General features: G+C 42.2%; 1 non-coding gene across 1 annotated transcript; it reads right to left on the bottom strand.

Annotated features, from left to right (window-relative positions):
- Positions 1-20,005: 20,005 nt before the first annotated feature.
- On the bottom strand, positions 20,006-20,059 carry LOC116356664 (U7 small nuclear RNA). The gene has a single exon (XR_004205091.1). It is a non-coding gene; the product is annotated as a U7 small nuclear RNA (small nuclear RNA).
- Positions 20,060-20,533: the final 474 nt, after the last annotated feature.

Genomic DNA, 20,533 nt, shown 5'->3' with positions numbered 1-20,533 from the left:
CCATAGTGCCCTCAAAGCTCATAACTAAGCTAAAGACTAAACACCTCCCTCTGTGACTAGATCCTGGACTTCCTGACGAACTGCCCCCAGGTGGTAAGGGTAGGTAACAACACATCTGCCACGCTTATCCTCAACATGGAGACCTGGCTGTGTGGTGCCAGGACAACAACCTCTCCCTCAACGTGATCAAGACAAAGGAGATGATTGTGGACTACAGTATAAGGAGGACCGAGCACGCCCCAATTCTCATAGACGGGACTGTAGTGGAGCAGGTTGAGAGCTTGGTGTCCAAGTCACCAACAAACTAACATGGTCCAAGCACACCAAGACAGTCGTGAAGAGGGCACGACAAAACCTATTCCCCCTCAGGAGAATAAAAAAATATATATATATATTTGGCACGATTCCTCAGATCCTCAAAAGCTTCTTCAGCTGCACCATCGAGAGCATCCGGACTGGTTGCATCACTGCCTGTAGCAGCAGCGTTTATGCTGCTGCTACTCTCTGTTAATTATCTATGCATAGTCACTTTAATAACTCTACCTAAAAGTACATATTACCTCAATTACCTCTAATAACCTGTGCCCCCTGCACATTGATTCTGTACTGGTACCCCCTGTATATAGCCTCGCTATTGTTATTTTACTGCTGCTCTTTAATTAATTATTACTTTTATTTCTTATTTTTTAATGTATTTTTCTTAAAACTGCATTGTTGGTTAAGGGCTTGTAAGTAAGCATTTGACTGTAAGGTCTACACCTGTGGTATTCAGCACATGTGACAAATACATTTTGATTTGATTTGACCTTACCCCTACTTTATGCTTAACTGAGATCAAAAATCTAATGTATGTGTTCATACATTATAATGATATTGAAAATGTTGACTTTGCAGCAATTTTACCATCTCCAGTCAACCCCACAGAGATGAGAGTTTCTGAAATATCATTATGTGGAATGTCTCCTTCTCTTATTAACATCTGTCATCTCTCTATGCTCATCTCACTTGGATGAAAGGGGAGGTATTGGAATTCATTTCAGTTTATTAGCTACTTTCTTTATTTTTACTTCACTTCTGTGTGATTGTTTAATGCTAAAGCATGTAAATGGATCCCCAAGGGTCTGTGCTTCTGCTTGTTGTTCATGTCTATAATATCTTTAGGAGATGTAGCCTAAAGACGAGATAGTAAACAACAGCAAGGTGAGAGATGAAAGAATGACAGAGTGAGATGTCATACAACAGGACTGGGGGATCCCCCTGATCCTATCCTCAGACAAAGAGGGGGTCAAATGTCAAATGCCCCCAGCCCCAACCGTGGCGCCCTCCCAGCTCACCCTCCTTTTATCTCCCAGACAAGTGGTGACGCCAATGTTGTTGTCTGGCAGTCAATACCTCTCATCCCGCTCTTACAAAAGACAACAGAATGACACTGGTTACACAGACACAGCTTCGCCAGTCTACACTGGCTGCGTTCCTCTTGTTGTCGTGCATGCTTTCATGTGAGCTGTTTGGAGAGTCTCTCTCTCTCTCTCTCTCTCTCTCTCTCTCTCTCTCTCTCTCTCTCTCTCTCTCTCTCTCTCTCTCTCTCTCTCTCTCTCTCTCTCTCTCTCTCTCATGCAAGTGGTTGAGTCACACGAATAGTTTCCCAAAAAATTCCCGGAAACAAAACGAAGTATCACATAGGAGGAGCTCATGGAGAACCTGCTGTCCCTCTAGAACGGAACTCTCACCATGATGACCACGTCAGAACGGAAAGCAGAGACATTGATCACTTCAAATATTCTACAACAAAACTTTCCTTTTTGAAAGACCTTCCGCATTGAAGTAAAATCTATTTCCTTGTGGAGTACCTCCCCACACCCGAGTTTTAAACCAAGTTTTGATACAAGTCAGGATTGCTGTTTCACGCTTGCCAGAGAAATATAACTTTTAACTGAAGACGGCTTGAAATAATTGAGTTCTATGCTCAGCATGTCAGATCAGCTTTTTGAAAGGTGCCCCTCTTCCAAACTGACAAATGTGTATCATGCCCTCCTTCATTGACTGAGCTGGTGAGAATCTACTGTGAGTCAATCAATTTAGGTACCTGAGCATTGAGGGATTGTCCATAGCTGATGAAGGCTGATGTTCATGTGGGATATTAATAAACCACAGTTGTTCACTGCTGCTGCCGCTGCTGTCTTGAATAGGTCTATCTTAAAAAGGTAATTGACTTCTCACTGAGACTAACCTGTATCAACAAAGGTTAGATTAAACAAAACATTGAGATATTGTATTTCTCTGATATAAACACACACCAGCGTATACAACATATACCATATGAAAACAATACCAAAAGCCTGTTACATACAGTTGATATTGTCACGAATCTCGCCGAAGACGGTGCCTCTTCCTGTTCGGGCGGCGCTCGGCGGTCGTCGTCGCCGGCCTATTAGCTGCCATCGATTCCCTTTCCGTTTGTTTCTGTTTATTGGGTTTAATTGGGTACACCTGTTTTGAGTTAGTGTTTGTTTGTAGGCTATTTAAGGCTTTAAGGCTTTGTTTGTAGGCTATTTAAGGCTATTTGTAGGCCCGCTGGGTATTTGTGCGGGCCTGTTCTCTGTTATTTGGTTTTGGTGTATTAGTGTGATCTATATTTTTCCGGACAGTGTTAGTCCTTTGTATTTTGGACGGGTTGTTTCATGCGCCTTTGGGTTTTGCATGTCCGTGTCTCCACTGTCTTTGGAATAAAATATCCACGTACGGAATTACCTGCTCTCTGCGCTTGACTCCTCCACTCACCATTCATAGAAGTCGTAACACATATAAATAGTATTTATTTGACAATACTACCTGCCTGTTATTCTAAGTACATATGTGTACTCCAAAGCCCCAGGTAGAACCAGATAAACACAACTATAAACATCTAGATAACTTCCTTACATATAACCACCAAATAGGTGTCTAGTACATACTGTTATGTACAGTATATAACTTTGTGTTATTCCAAGGTCATATCGTGTGTATTCCAGAGGCCCATGCAGAGCCATATGGAGATGGGATGATTCAGGGGTTCTCAGAGTGAGGCCGAAGCACAGCCCCCGGGGAAAAGAGCATGTAGCTGCTCCACAAGGTACGACACTAACACGGCTAATTAACAGCTAACAAAGATGAGTTTGTATAATATTAGAATTGTAAAATAATATACACCTTTCAATGAACAGCATCACTATCAATGAAAATGTAGTTGTTGTTCTGTCTGTGGATGGCTGAGCGGAGCTGCATCTGTTCTGGACCTTGTGAGTCGTGTTATTTAACACTTTTCTGAACAGCTTTATAATGGAGACTCTAAAGGTGCTGACAGAGAATAACAGACAGTGAACAAACGTTCACCGTCGTCTCAAAGACAAGAGAGACTTTCTCAGGGGACCATATAAGTCGTTTGGAAATCCACTGGTGTGTTTATACAGTAAATGTATAGATCTGACCATCTAAAAGTATGTATGTATTAGCGACAAGCATTGTTGGGCTTGTTTAGAAAGACCTAACCTTTAACCTTCACAGGACCATAAAACCAAATTCAATTGTTCATATAAGGAGAGAGTCAACGCTAATTGTACATCATAGGGCTTGGTATGTCCACTGGACATTAATCTGATTAATATCATGGAATAGGAACGCTATTTCTGAATTCCTTTTGTCCATTGTGCCTTCAAAAGGGAATAGATATTTCCGATTAAATAAATCAAATCAATAATAGAATAAACGATAAAGGCCAGGTTGTTTTGACACTCCCATTATCGAAGGTGTGTTCTTTAGTGTCAGCACTGTAATAAAAATGTGTCATTATTTAGGCCCAACTTCTGTAACCCAGCAATAGGGTTGCATTTGTGGGTGCACGCCGTAGCATAAAGTTTTGCAATGGAAAACCAATCTAGGTTTCATCAGACCAGGGAATCTTGTTTCTCATGGTCTGAGAGTCTTTAGGTGCCTTTTGGCAAACTCCAAGCAGGCTGTCATGTGCCTTTTACTGAGGAGTGGCTTCCGTCTGGCCACTCTACCATAAAGGCCTGATTGGTGGAATGCTGCAGAGATGGTTGTCCTTCTGGAAGGCTCTCCCATCTCCACAGAGGATCTCTGGAGCTCTGTCAGAGTGACCATCAGGTTCTTGGTCACCTCCCTGACCAAGGCCCTTCTCCCCCGATGGCTCAGTTTGGACCAGCAGCCAGCGCAAGGAAGACTTTTGGTGGTTCCAAATTTCTCTCATTTTAAAGTGATGGAGGCCACTGTGTTCTTGGGGACCTTCAATGCCGCAGACATATTTTGGTACCCTTCCCAAGATCTGTGCCTTGATATAAACCTGTTTCGGGGCTCTTCAGACAATTCCTTCGACATCATGGCTTGGTTTTGCTCTGACATACACTGTCAACTGTGGGGCCTTATATAGACAGGTGTGTGCCTTTCCAAATCATGTCCAATCAATTTAATTTACCATAGGTGGACAACAGTCAAGTTGTAGAAACATCTCAAGGATGATCAGTGGTAACAGGTTGCACCTGAGCTCAATTTCGTGTCTAATAGCAAAGGGTCTGAATACTTATGTAAATGAGGTATTTCCGGGGGTTTTTATTCTAAAACCCTGTTTTCGCTTTAACGTTTGGGGTAGTGTGTGTAGATTGATGAGGGGAAAAAGTAATTTCATCTGTTTTAGAATAAAGCTGTAACGTAACAAAATGTGGAAAATGTCAAGGGGCCTGAACACTTTCCGAATGCACTTTAAGTGAAGATTTGTTTAACAGAGTTTTTTTTTTTAACAATACATTTATATCTGCTATCCAATTGCAAGCCTGAACAAATACAGATGGGACAATCCGAACACATCTTTGCCATCTCCATTTAAGTATGGTCTAGGCTAGTCTAGCCAGTAATAATGGCACGCAGGCAAAAAACAACATTTTCAGAAATCTTAAAGTAAATGATGTTGTCACGTCGTTGTTCAGTGATGACAGTAAATCGTCTGATGATCATAATACATTCCTTAATGTATTTGGTGATGTTTTCTGACTCTATCGGGATAAAATATTGTTATTCTATCATTTATATACTGAAATAGCTACCGTTTTCCTAAAAACCGAACATGTCTAATTCAGAAGTGTCAGATAGAACCTTATGACAGAACCCAGATTGACATTTCAGAGCCGTAAGGTTCTGCGACTGCACCCCAACCAAAAAAAAACGTATTTACTAATGTCTCAGGATTTTGATAATGTGCACTTTATGTACCTTTAAGGTGAGGGCCTTATGAAAGAAGAATGTGAAAAAATGTATGCTCAATATCTCAGAACTATGCTTGACATTTTTACTTTTTTTTGTCATTTAGCAGACTTCCTTCTCCAGAGCAACTTACGGTAGTGACTACCGTACGGGTTTGCGTAGATAGAACGTTATTGTCCCAAGCACTCGAAATTCAGTGTTGCTGTAACCCAACATTAGTTTTATTCTACTTCATACTCTATGGAAAACCCAACCCCAGGTTCATGCTACTTCATACTTTGTGGAAAACCCAACCCCAGGTTCATGCTACTTCATCCTCTGTGGAAAACCCAACCCCAGGTTCATGCTACTTCATACTCTGTGGAAAACCCAACACCAGGTTTATGCTACGTCATACTCTATGGAAAACCCAACACCAGGTTCATGCTACTTCATCCTCTGTGGAAAACCCAACACCAGGTTTATGCTACTTCATCCTATGTGGAAAACCCAACACCAGGTTTATGCTACTTCATCCTCTGTGGAAAGCCCAACCCCAGGTTTATGCTACTTCATCCTATGTGGAAAACCCAACACCAGGTTCATGCTACTTCATACTTTGTGGAAAACCCAACACCAGGTTTATTCTACTTCATCCTTGTTGGAAAACCCAACCCCAGGTTCATGATACTTCATCCTTGTTGGAAACCCAACCCCAGGTTCATGCTACTTCATACTATGTGGAAACCCAACACCAGGTTCATGCTACTTCATCCTCTGTGGAAACCCAACACCAGGTTCATGCTACTTCATCCTCTGTGGAAAACCCAACCCCAGGTTCATGCTACTTCATACTCTGTGGAAACCCAACACCAGGTTCATGCTACTTCATCCTCTGTGGAAAACCCAACACCAGGTTTATGCTACTTCAACCTCTACGGACAAATAAGGAAGTCAAATGCTGACAGGATATCAGATTGTTGAGATGAGACTCAAGAATTGTTCCGATAAACCAAATTCATATCCTGTGTAAAGAATGTGCAGATTGGGATTGTTGTAAATCACTGTAGGACAGGGTGGCTGTTGAGCAAACACACAACTCTCTGTGCATAAAAATCCTGATTCACGCATCCAAGATCATAAACAGAACAAAGCCAACCCCTCTCAATGTTCTGGAATTTAGAATCCAAATGGTAGTAATGATTTACCCATGGAATTAGATCTATGGTTCTAGCGTCAATAAGTGCTGGCTGGGTCTCAAATGGCACCCTACTCTCTTTATAGAGCTCGCCTAAAAGACCGAAATTAGTTACCTCTTCTCCGTTCACCAAAAGTGATGTTAAACATTTATCCAGAGCAACTAGTGATATACCTTGTCCGACAGCACATTTCTCACCTAGTCAGCTTGGGGATTTGAACCAGCGACCTTTTGATTACTGGTCCTACCTGCTACCCTAGGTTATACTAGGCTACCTGCCGTTAGCTGATGAAGATTATCGGATAGAACCCAATGTGTTCTCTCACTCTCTCTCTCGCTCTCCCTCTCTCTATGGGAAAGGAAGAGGTAATTGCTCAGCCGACCCAGATCTGAGTCAGAGATGTAATAATGCCGTGTAAACAGTCAGGGGAACGTGCCCATGCCCCCAACTCTCCCTCTCCCAGGCATAAGCAGATCTACAAGGGCAATTAAGGAAGGCTCTGGGAGTTGTAAGTTGAGAGATAGATATACACTGAACGTTTCCATGTATCATACGCCTACTTGCAAACAAAGGGTTTCTCTATAAACTCTGTAAACTCTGATCCTGATCCTCTTATAAGCTTTTAAAACTTTTAGAGCAGCTATTCTACAGTGGCTATACTGTGTTGAGGATTCCCAGCACTGCTAAGGATGATAAACAGAAACAGGAAGTGATCTTCCATTGTCCTGTGGCTTGGAGAGGTCCTCCCAGGTTCCTCCCAGCTAACAACAAACGTTGCCACAACTTTACAGAACGTTCCCTTGAGAGTTTCATGAGGCCATTAACTAACGTTTTCATAGGAATGTTCCCGTGATGTGCAAGGAATGTTTCACAGAGACCATCCCCTTAATGTCAGAACTTTCACAGAACGTGGTTGCCATGTTCTCAGAATGTTAATGTTCGAGACACGTTTCATGGGAACATTTCAGTTGTCAGGATGTGCCCGATGTTGCCTGATGGTCCCAAATAAACGATCTCCAAAAAAATGTCATGTTTCAATCACGCTTTGTTACTGTTGCCAAACCACTGATCCATTCATAGCGCTTTGTCTGTTGGCAAGGTAGTGTAACACACACAAACCAAGCTTTTAACTTAGTGTTTTGAACATACATGATTACATTGTGCATGTCCATTTATACAGTAAATATTATTCAACAAATCCAGGGATTTGAACTCACAAACTATTCTCTCATCATTGATTAAGTTAAGAACAAATTATTTTATTAACTAGGCAAGTCAGTTTTAAGAACAGTGAGTTAACTGCCTTGTTCAAGGGCAGAATTACAGATTTGGGGATTTGATCTAGCAACCTTTCGGTTACTGGCTTAACACTCTAACCACTAGGCTACCTGCCAACCCTAACTATACCGGCCCAGTAAACACATGCCCTAGAGATATCTCTTATTGGGACAGTGATTAGGGCGTTTCTTATTGCTGCTCGTGGCCTGGATTCAAGACCCGCTAGAGGAGTCATCTTTATCTACTGTCACATTCTTAGCAATATACACTACATTACCAAAAGTATGTGTACACCTGCTCGTCGAATGTCGCATTCCAAAATCATGGGCATTAATATGGAGTTGGTCCTCTTTTGCTGCTATAACAGCCTCCACTCTCCTGGGAAGGCTTTCCACTAGATGTTGGAACAATGCTGCAGGGACTTGCTTCCATTCAGTCACAAGAGCATTAGTGAAGTTGGGCACTGATGGTGGGCCTTAAAACAGGTTAATATGCACCACCAACATTAGATAACAATACAGAAAGCCCTTAAATTGTTGAAATAAGTCAATCAAATCAATAATGAGAGAATAGTCAAATGAACGGATAATTGATACAGCCATGGTGATATAGCAGGAAGACCTAAATTTGAGTTCAAATCCCAGGTGAGGACCTGTTGAATAATTATTGTTTAAATTAACATAATTAATAATTTATGTAATTTATGTCAAAATATGTACATTGAAAACACTACATTAAAAGCATTGGGTGTGAGTATCCCTAACCTTTCCAACAGACAAAAAGATCTGTGAATGAATCAGTGGTTCACCAATCAGGGCCTTGATGGCCTTGACAACAGTAACAAGGTGAGAAGTGTAACTAAAAAAAGTTTTGGGGGAGAACGTTTCTTTGGGAACATCACGCGACATCCTGACAAGTGATACACAGAAATGTTCATTAATATCGTACATTCTGAGAACATGGCATCCATGTTCTGTGTCTGTTTGGTAGGACGATGACGGAATATTCTCCTAACCGTCAGAAAACTGGACACATAAGAATGTTCATGGATTACAGGCAACATCCGCACTGAGCTAAAGGCAAGAGCAGCTGCTTTCAAGGAGCGGGACACAAATCCGGGCGCTGATAAGAAATCAAACTATCAAACAGGCAAAGTGTCAACACAGGACTAAGATCGAATCCTACTACACCGGTCTTGATGCTCGTCGGATGTGGCAGGGCTTGCACACTATCACAGTTTACAAAGGGAAACCCAGCTGCAAGCTGCCCAGTGACACAAGCCTACCAGACAAGCAAAATGCCTTCTATGCTGGCTTCAAGGCAAGCAACACTGAACTATGCATGAGAGCTGTTCAGGATGACTTAGTGATCAGGCTCTCCGTAGCCGATGTGAGTAAGATCTTTAAACAGGTTAACATTCACAAGGCCACAGGGTCAGACGGATTACCAGCACGTGTACTCAGAGCATGCGCTGACCAGCTATCAAGTGTATTCACTGACATTTTCCACCTCTCTCTGACCCAGTATGTAATACCCACATGTTTCAAGCAGACCATCATAGTCCTTGTGCCCAAAAATGCCAAGGTAACCTGTCTAAATTACTATCCGTAGCACTCACATCCGTATCCATTAAATGCTTTGAAAGGCTGGTCATGGCTCATATCGACACCATCCCCCCAGACACCCTGGACCCACTCCAATTCGTATACCGCCCTAACAAACCCACAGATGATGCAATCTCTATTGCACTCCACACTGCCCTTTCCCACATCGACAAAAGGAACACCTACGTGAGAATGCTTTTCATTGACTACAGCTCAGCGTTCAACACCATAGTGCCCTCCAAGCTCATCCCTAAACTAAGGGCCCTGGGACTAAACACCTCCCTCTGTAATTGCATCCTGGACTTTCTGACGGGCCGCCCCCAGGTTCCGAGGGTAGGCAATAACACATCCACACGCTGACCCTTAACACAGGGGCCCCTCAGGGCCGTACTTAGCCCCCTCCTGTGCTCCCTGTTCACCCACGACTTCGTGGCAGCACACACCTCCAACACCATCAATAAGTTTGCTGACAACACAACGGCGGTAGGCCTGATCACCGACAACAATGAGACAGGAAACGGAGGGCCGAGCACACCCCCATTCACATCGATGGGGCTGTAGTGGATCCTCAAAAAGTTTTACAGCTGCTCCATTGAGAGCATCTTCAATGGCTGCATCACCGCTTGGTATAGCAACTCCTCAGCATCCAACCGCAAGGCGCTACAGAGGGTAGTGTGTACTAACCAGTACATCACTGGGGCCAAGCTCCCTGTCATCCAGGATCTCTATACCAAGCGGTGTCAGAGGAAGGCCCTTTTCTCTCTGCTACCGCACAGCTAGCGGTACAAGAGTGTCCGGGACCAAAAGGCTCCTGAACAGCTTCTACCACATAGCCATAAGACTGCTGAACAGTTAATGAAATGGCTACCCTGACTTTCGGCTTGTCACCCGCTATCTACATGTACATAGTATTTCAATCAATCAACTAACCAAACTTACATGTACATACAGTATTACCTCAATCAATCAACCTAACTACCTCGTACCACAGTACACTGACTCGTTACCGGTACCTGTATAAAGCCTCGTTGCTTTTATTTTGTGTTATTCTATTGTGTTACTATTTTCTTTTGATCTGTTTGTTAATTTTCTTATTTTTGACCTGCATTGTTGGGAAAGAGCTCGTTAGTAACATGAATATCTTATACTCTGAGAACATGACAACCATGTGCTGTGTATGTTTGGTGGGACTTTGATGGAATATTCTCCTTTAACACCAAAACATGCTAAAAAGGTTCTCAGAAGGGATTTGCTAACATAGATAGAACGTTCCCCTAACTAAAAACTGGACACTCCGCAACATTATGGGAACATTGCGGGTAACAATTACAAAAACGTAATCTCTCTCTCTCTCTCTCTCTCTCTCTCTCTCTCTCTCTCTCTCTCTCTCTCTCTCTCTCTCTCTCTCTCTCTCTCTCTCTCTCTCTCTCTCTCTCTCTCTCTCTCTCTCTCTCTCTCCCTAGAATTGTTAGCAGGGCTCCTCTCTGCTCCTGTCCTCCCCCTCTGATTCACCTTCCGTTTCCGTGACAACGTGTGTGTGCCTCTAGCTGTGACCTTGCAGACAGCACGAGGCCAGCAGATTATACAGCAGCAGACAGACTCAGATGTACTGAGTACACTGAGTGCCTTACCAAGAGGAATTACCCATAGAAATATAATTCTAACAGACATTCCCATTCAACTTTCCATGGTCTACAATGCCTTCTCCCTTTTTGTAATTCTACTTCTATGGACAGACAGTCCCTAGTGCACTTTACTAATATGATTTATTCATTCGTTTATTTACCATCACAGTGTGTTTCTATTTCCATACTCTATTTCTGTAACACTCAATCTTCACAGGTGTCTTGGAATAGCAGTTGGGACCCTATCTTCTGCAGAACAAAACAGCATATTCTATTGACGTCTCACCTAATTTCCCCCGTCTGTCTCCAAGTGAGTTTAAAGTGCTTATAGTGTGTACTGTTGATAGTCCATTATGCCTGGGCCTGTTCCTGGACAGCTCAATCCCAGAGAGAACTAATGTTGTCTATGTTCAAATGTACCCAGGAGGCATTTCATGTATTTGATCTATTACTTTTTAAAATCTTGTTACTATTTCTCTCTTTTGTTTTACTTAGTTTTGTGTGCTATTGAGGCTCTTTTCCACACTAGTAGCTGAAAGGAACAAGTCAAGTAAATCGGTGCTTTTGGAACCCGTTATGGTGCAGACAGTAAAACAATGAAATGCTTGTTTTCCCTTTTTCCCCATTCCAAGTCACATTTGGCCCTTCCCATTTTCAGGCTACCCCATACTGTTCACTATTATGTCAGCCAATGTCCAGTTGGTTCAAGGCAGAGAGAGGGTTCAGGGCAGAGGAAGGGTTTTCTGAAGAGAATCTTCCCCCGGGGGGGGGGGACTAAGACTGTGTCCCAATCTGCACCCTATTATAATGCAGTACTTTTGGCCAGGGCTTCTGGTCAAAAGTAGTGCACTTTGAAGGGAATAGTGTACCATTTGGAATGTGGGCTTCTGGTCAAAAGGAGTGCGCTATGAATGGAATAGGGTACAATTTGGAATGCAACCCATTAATATACAGAGTCTACTGTACCAACTCTTGCTTTTGAATTTGGCTGAAACTCTGAAACGCAACACTGAGCACGCTCATTGAAAAGCAGGCAGGACAAGACAGACTCAGTCAGCCCCAATGAGCAGCACCTGTGGCCCCAAGTGACAAGCAATCAGAGATCTCTGGTGCAATCCCTCGCTTCTTTCAACCACCCAGACAGACAGGAATTTCTTGTCTTTCCTCCAGACAGGTGCTCATTAAAGGGACGCATCCTAAAATGCCCCCTATTGACTATAATGCACTACCAGGGCCTATAGGGATCTGGTCAAAAGTAGTGCACTATGTAAGGAATAGGGTGTCATTTAGGATGCAGACAAGAAGCACAAATCTATTCTGTTGGCAACACTCATGTCCTCCTGCCTAACGTTGGGGTCAGAAAGTCCATCGTTTCCTTTCCTCTGGGCAGTTTCAATGTCGGTATGCCGAATGGCAACCTATACACTACTTTTGACCAGAACCCTAAGGGCCCTACATAAGAAATAGGGTGCTATTTGGGACTCAGTCAATATCTGACAGACAGTGATGAACACTGAATACTGAGCAGGGATGTGGGGATATCTCCTCCTGATACCTCTGACTGGACCACCCAGGGCTGGGAAATCAAGCACAAGGCCTGGCCAAAAGTAGTACACTTCCAACGAATTAGGAGTAAGAATACTAGAATGGACTTGAACCATCTTCTGAGGGGATAAAGGTCAGCCATTTTGGTCAGGGAGTTGTCCAACCATGGTCTGCCAGTGCTGTGATAAGATGATACATTTGAAAAATGTATATTTAAACAGTTTGTGACTTTTAGTGATTCATTTATGTCTGTCCCTCATTTTAAGGTGAACCCTGTTGCATGAACTGAACAATTGTTTTAATATGGTGAATCTATTCCTTTTTAAATATTTGTTGCCAAAGAAACATTGAACATCTAATAGTCAAATCATAGTGTAAAAGCAGGTGAGCTGGTTCTACTGTTTTTGGCCATTTTCTGTTGTTTTGTGGTGGGAAACTATTTGGGTCGAGCACAACACGTCAACCGTGTTAACACCTCTTAAATGTAACTAAATGTAATCTACGTCATCCCCAAAAGTCATTATCATGAGAGGACCATAAACAATAACTAGTAATGCTGCATAGTCCAAGAGAGGTTCAAATCTCACCTTTCTAGTAAAAAATGTTATAAATTGTTGAGGTGTAGTTACTTTTGAGGACACAAGTGCAATACACAGTACACATATGAGGAAAATATGACATGTTTTACATGATGTATATCTTATTCAACAAAACTGAATAAGGCTTGAAATGACTTACATTTTTTCTAAATATAGCATAATAAATAAACGACTACCTATAAGATTTCACCTTCCTTATAACTGTAAAATACATATTTGTACATTTAGTGTTAGAGAAAACGTGTATATTTTCTGAATGATGAGCCAATTGTAAACTGGGGATTATTAGGTGACCATGATGGTATGAGGGCAAGATTGGGAATTTAGCCAGGACACCAGGGTTAACACCCCTACTCTTACAATAAGTGCCATGGGATCTTTAATGACCTCAGAGAGTCAGGACACCCGTTTAACATCCCATCTGAAAGACGGCACCCTACACAGGGCAGTGTCCCCAATCACTGCCCTGGGGCATTGGGATATTATTTTCTAGACCAGAGGAAAGAGTGCCTCGTACTGGCCCTGCAACACATCCAGGAACTGACCAGGACCAATCCTGCTTAGCTTCAGAAGCAAGCCAGCAGTGGTATGCAGGGTGGTATGCTGCTGGCAATAAGCTGCCCAGGGACTGCGGTTGAAAATTATCAGGCTGGCTAAAACCGGCAAGTGCACATTGATTAATGTGCACTTTCCCTGAAAAATAAAATAAACTCAAATCAACTCTGTCTATGACAAACAGAAAGTATTTTTAGTTTAAAATCTATTAATTATTTTTAGATTACTGGTTATAAATCGATCCCTGAATGTGCTACAGTGACAAAACCATGCTCTCCTGCCACGTTAAGATGTAAGAATTCCAGGCATGTGTGTTATTAGTCATGTCATTCCAGGCATGTGTGTTATTAGATTTATGGTGTCCACATAGATTTATAAGCCAAAATGTCGGTCGGAATCAGTTGCAGAACCACGCAGGTCCCCAAAAACATGGGACTTTACATCTAAGACATCGGGGCTCCCGAGTGGCACAGCGGTCTAAGGCACTGCATCTCAGTGCTAGAGGCATCACTACAGACCCTGGTTTGATTCCAGGCTGTATTACAACTGGCCGTGATTGGGAATCCCATACTGCAGCGCACAATTGGCCCAGCATTGTCCGTTAGGGTTTGGCCGGGGTAGGCCGTCATTGTAAACAAGAATTTGTTCTTAACTGACTTGCCTAGTTAAATAAAGGTGAAATAAAATATATAAATACTCAGGCTAGAAACATTTTAGCAATTTTTTAAAATTTTATTAAATTGCCACTCCTTGTTGCACACAACAAGCTTCCATTCCCCATGTCACGAGGGGATTTTGGGGCTGATTTAAGATGAAATCATGTGACGGTCAACTCAGTCACTTTATTTCGCACTTACTAGGCACAGACTATAGTATTTTTTGCCATTTAACCTTTAACCCCCTGTTTTTTTAATGAATTTGAACAAGTGCTCTTTATGACAGAAATTTGTTTTTTTACCAAGTTTACACTTCTCAAAAGGCACCGAATTGGTGGAACAACCCCTTTTTGAAATAGGGTGTCATTTCAGATGCAGATAGGGTTTCCTTAACCTTCTCCACTGAGATAGGAAGAGAGAGAGTGTATGGTTGTCTGACCAGGTCAGATCTACAGGGCATTAGAGAGAGACACAAAAATCACAAATGTACCCTCTAGCATCTACATTTTTTTTATTTAAAAAGCACTAATACATTATATTTATTCTCCTGGGTAAACTAGAAAGTGTCTGTTTAGGAGTGTAATTTCCTTGGTAAATGAAAAATGATGGGTCTCTATTTAGAAATTGGAATGGAGACAACAAGAACAACAACAATCATAACAGAATCATTGGTCAAGTCTCAAAGACACCTTAAAATGTTGCATTGAACATTTCTAAAAAGATCAGGAATATTCACAGTTCCATGAATGCTCAAATAAGTACTCTGGGCTGCAAGAAGTTAGTCGATATTTTTTTTTAAAGGCAAACGACTGTCTCTCATCTCCTCTCGTAGTTGCAGCGTTTGCATTTCTATTGTCCTCTCTCAGCCCTTTCTCTCACCGTATTCACACACAAAGCGAATAATCAAATGTGCTCCAGTCCATTCAGAAAGATAATGAGTTTAGATTATCTTCAGTTGTGCTGTACACAGCATTTTTTAGGGAAAGGAAAATTACAAATAATAAGGTCCATCCCTCAACATTCTTTTCTTAATATAACGGCTGTTCTTGTAGCTTTTATGTGATGTTGTTTCTAGCAGAACTGGTTGCCAACTCTGAATGTTGTAAGATTTAAAACGTTTAAACACGAGAATTGGGGAAGATAGCTATGGTTGTATCTCAAATGCCACCATATTTAGTTTATAGTGCACTACTTTTAAGGCCCATAGCCCTGAATAGGGAATAGGGTACCATTTCAGAAAACCCCAGTCTTCCTCTGTGGGCGGATAGGATCATCGTCTCAGTCTGGTCTCCTCAGCGTTTTGTGGTCCGATCCTGTTTTCCATTTATTGAGGAGCAAAAACGGTTTGTATAAAGAAAAAGTGTTTGACATGAGAAGCTGCTAAAAAACAATGACGTGTGAGTCATCGGGGTATGTTTGGAAGTGAGACACAGGAGCTAAATTGATGTTTGTGTGTACTAGGGCTGAAGGTCTCAGTGGCTTGGCTTTGTGAAGGGGAAACTGTGTGACACTGTGTCTTTAGGGTATCCTCTCTCTATCTCTCTCTCTGTTTGTCTGTGTCTGTCTCTCTCCCCCTCACGTTCTTTCTGTGTATCTCTCTCTGTGTCTATGTGTTTCTGTCTCTCTCTGTCTCTCTCCCTACCTCCCTCCTTCTCTCCCCCTCGATTTTCTTTCCTCTATTTTATCTATCGCTCTCTCTCTCTGAATCACTCTCTCCCTCTCTATCTCCCTCTCTATCTTACTCTCCTCTTCCTATTGACGAATACACTGTTTCTCAGTCCATTATTCCCTGTTCTACCTTTTGAGCGATTTCGCAGTACCCTGAATTATTGAAATGATTTAAGTTGCAGATACAAAAAGAACAACCCCCACCTACCACACACACACACACACACACACACACACACACACACACACACACACACACACACACACACACACACACACACACACACACACACACACACACACACACACACTTCTTGAGAGCCACTCTGTCTGCCTGAGTAGCAGCATATGTTTGGTAAGAGAATAAACAGGTATTTCTTAATCCTAATGTACTGTAGGTAAGCTGATTTGTGAGAGACTGAGGTTGCTTCCCAAATAGCACCCTATTTCCTATATAGTACACAGGCCCTGATCAAAAACAGTGCAACATAAAGGGAATATGGTGCCATTTGGGTTAGCTAACACAAGGGAATATCGAGTCCGTTGCACAACTGAATGCATTCAACCGAAATGTGTCTTCCACATTTAACCCAACACCTCTGAATCAGACAGGTGCGGGGGGACGTCTTCATCGTCCACTGCACTGAGGGAGCAGTTGTTGTTGGTTAACTGCCTTGCTCAAGGGCAGAATGGCAGATTTCTCCACCTTGCCGGCGCGGAGATTCGAACCAGCAACGCTCCTAGCCGCTAGGCTACCTGCTAACACGCTCCCACCGAGTGTATAAAGCCCAAGGGGAAGACGTGTAACATCATAACACGCACAAATGATCAAAAGTCTTTCATCAGTCGTTCTTCATGTCAGGATCGTCAACCATCATGCACCTGTCTAATCCTGTTTAATACTTCTTCAAGTCTTCAGTCTTCATTCACCTGTCAGTCTAAGTTAACTTGGCCAAAGAAATGATCTGCTGATCTGTCCAAAAAGAGACTGGTGAAAGATAATTATCGCAGGTCTTATAACCCATTATGACTGTCTCATGTAATGCATTATATTGTACATGTATTTAAAGTGTTACCAGTGTATGTACTGTAAAAGCAAATATTTTCTCTCCCTAATCTCTATTTCTCTCCCTATTTGCTCATGTATCTTCGCCTCAGATCCTCCAGAGGTGGTCAGGTGACGATCGAGTGAGACAACTGTGCTGAGGCGAAGCTCATGAACCATTTGATCATCAGCACAGGGTCAGCTCAGCACCAACACCTGGTACAGAAGATGTTGTTCTGAGACATGCTGTGGCAATAGCGTTTGATGCTTTACCTGTTGCTGTTTTTCTCCCCTTGGTGGTTCGGATGAGGCCTGGGCGAGGGCGAGGGGGGCAGCCCAGTATGTGTCTGAGGAGGCGAAGAGGGGCGAAGGGTGTTGGTGCCCTTGCCAGACGTGTTGATTAGTTGGAAGATGCCTGGTTGGAGGGGCAAAGGGGCACCCCTGCACCATTCTCTTACTAACCCACTGAGCCAATGAAGCTACTCATTAGCTCGGGCCTGCCCCATGCTTCCTGCTGTGTAGTCACTGTTCTAACCCACGCGGCTGACCGTCTCTCTGCAGGATCCAGGGTAAGTCAGGGAAATGTTTGGTCAGCTGCAGCCAGGTCTGGTTTCCTCCCCTGTTCCCTCTCCTCCCCTCCTCCACTCTTCTCCTCCCTCTCTCAGTCTGAGATGATAGAGCAGGTGTTGGGAGCAGAGCTTAATGGGTTCTCTTTACCATCTCTCTCTCTCTCTCTCTCTTATCTCCTCTGAAGATTCCCTCTCTTCTCTCCACAACATTAAAAACCAATTTAAAAGTGATTAAGCCCTCACCACACCAACATACTGAAATAACCTTTGACATTAATTTGTTTGAATTTGGGAGGTTGGGAGATATTGCTTTCTGTTGTGATTGATGTGTCTTGGGCCCGAGGCAAACAACAAATACACACACAGACAACTTTCTTTATCCAAGTGTACTTTAAACAGGTTTGTTTTTGCTTTGTGTTGCAATATACCGTAGCTTGAGAGGATTAGCAAACGTTCGTGCTGCAACTTTTCCTTAAAAGGAAAAAACTGTTGGGACTTGCTTGCCAAATTCTTGTCTGGTATAATACAGTGAGACCAACACTGGAACATTTTAACAGCATGCACCTCATGTGTTTATTTCATCTGTGAGTGAGCTGCTACTGGGGGCAAGAGTGTGTGTGTGTGTGTGTGTGTGGTGGTGGGGGAGGGCTGGGGCGGTGTCTCTTAGATCGGGTTGCATTTGAGTATCCTTCCTCATATCACATAGCCTTACATACAGTATGTTTAGTTATATTGTGTGATTGGCCAATATTCTATGACACACCATATCGTTCTCAGATTGATTGACATTTCCAGTCGTGTTGCTTTCTAGGGATTTAACTAGGCCACTTTTCCATTCTGGCAAAGCTAGGTAATGGTTATGGTAGTTAAATAAATAAAAACATTTGCCCCACAAGAAGTTACAGCTAAACATAGAAAACCACTCTGTAGCTAGACAGGTTAAGAGGCAGGTAGACCGTTTCTATATAAACAGCTCAGCAGATCACAGGACCTAAATATAATAGGCCTGAAGCAGCTCTAGCCTTTACCTCAGTCACTGGTTACATCCCAAATGGCACCCTACTCCCTATATAGTGCACTACTTTTGACCGGTGTCCATAGGGTGCCATGTAGGGAATAGGGTGCCATTTGGGTCATAATCTACAGTCATATCAGTTCCTCTTAAAAATAGACCCTGTGAATTTCTGCTTTTTTCTGCTCTGCCCCCAGGGAGACTGGGTTATTTCTGAAGCTTAAACATGACTATTTTTACTTGGAAACTGTCATGACAAGGTCTCCTGATTTAAAATGACTCTCAGTCTCGTCTCCAACATCTCTCTTTCTCTTTCTTTCTAATCCCTCTCTTTATCTCTCTCTCTCACACACCCAGTCTTCTCTCTCTCCCAAACACCGGCCTCGCTCTTCTTTTCCTTTCTCTCTTCACCCTCTCTCCTTCCCTTTTCCTCTCCCTCTCCCATGATGTGCAGTCGTTCAGCTCAGGGTAGAGGGTAGGGAAGGATAATTACACCTGAGATCTGGCATTGATCCGTCATCATAATTCTTACCTGCTTCCACAGCATTACTCCACAGCAGTCATCGCCACAGCTGGTTCAAATGGTGGGGGGTGGGGAGATCAGCTCCACAATCCTGCTATCATATGCACATTATAAACCACGCTCACATTTGACATATTTCAGCAGTTTTTCAATATCTATTATATACACTGTATCAACATAGTCCACGCATATGTTCTGAAAGGATTTTTTCTTCACCAATCACTCTTCAGTGCCATCTCCCACATAAAAAAATACCATAGTATACTATGGTATAAATACTATAGTATTCTCTGTAGTGTTTTTTCTGACTTTACTGTAGTATTCACTGTAGTATACTGTAGTATTTACTGTAGTGTTTTTGCGGACTGTAGTATACTGTAGTATTTACTGTAGTGTTTTTGCGGACTGTAGTATACTGTAGTATTTACTGTAGTGTTTTTGCGGACTGTAGTATACTGTAGTATTTACTGTAGTGTTTTTGCGGACTGTAGTATACTGTAGTATTTACTGTAGTGTTTTTGCGGACTGTAGTATACTGTAGTATTTACTGTAGTGTTTTTGCGGACTGTAGTATACTGTAGTATTTACTGTAGTGTTTTTGCGGACTGTAGTATACTGTAGTATTTACTGTAGTGTTTTTGCGGACTGTAGTATACTGTAGTATTTACTGTAGTGTTTTTGCGGACTGTAGTATACTGTAGTATTTACTGTAGTGTTTTTGTGGACATTACTGCCGTATTTAATATAGTGTTTTTGCGGACTGTAGTATACTGTAGTATTTACTGTAGTGTTTTTGCGGACTGTAGTATACTGTAGTATTTACTGTAGTGTTTTTGTGGACATTACTGCCGTATTTAATATAGTGTTTTTTTTATACTATCTTTGACATAGAAGTGGAGGCTTTCTCCTTCAGAAAACCTACTAGAGAAATATTTTAAAGAGCACATTTTCCATAACCTGTAGGTAGGTAGGACTGGGGTCTGAACGGATAGTTCAGACCTTCTGCTCTTTTCTATAACCTGTAGGTAACACGGGTGGCGCAAATTGGGATATGGGGTAGGGGAATGGGAATGGTCAGGTTATATGCAAAATATTGTAGTATATACCAGTTAAAAAAGTGTCGTATTTTTGCAGACTGTATTGTTTTGTGGACATTACTGTAATATTTACTACAGTGTTTTCTTTTGCAGATAATACCATAGTATTTAGTACTATAGTATACTACAACATTCCATCGTAAGTACTACACATTATCGAGGGATACGAAAGTGTGTAGTATAGTATTATACAGTATACTACAGTTTACTATAGAATTCTATAGTAAGTACTGTAGTATTATATCGTAAACCATATTCACATTAGCAGAACAGACCATGCTCACATGTTAAGCATTTCAGGAGTTTATTCTATCTCCACTACATCT

The sequence above is a fragment of the Oncorhynchus kisutch genome, linkage group LG23, assembly GCF_002021735.2.
Source record: "Oncorhynchus kisutch isolate 150728-3 linkage group LG23, Okis_V2, whole genome shotgun sequence".
Lineage (NCBI taxonomy): Eukaryota > Metazoa > Chordata > Actinopteri > Salmoniformes > Salmonidae > Oncorhynchus > Oncorhynchus kisutch.
The sequence above is the reverse complement of the archived record's forward strand: the minus strand, read 5'-3'. Positions and strand labels throughout refer to the sequence as shown.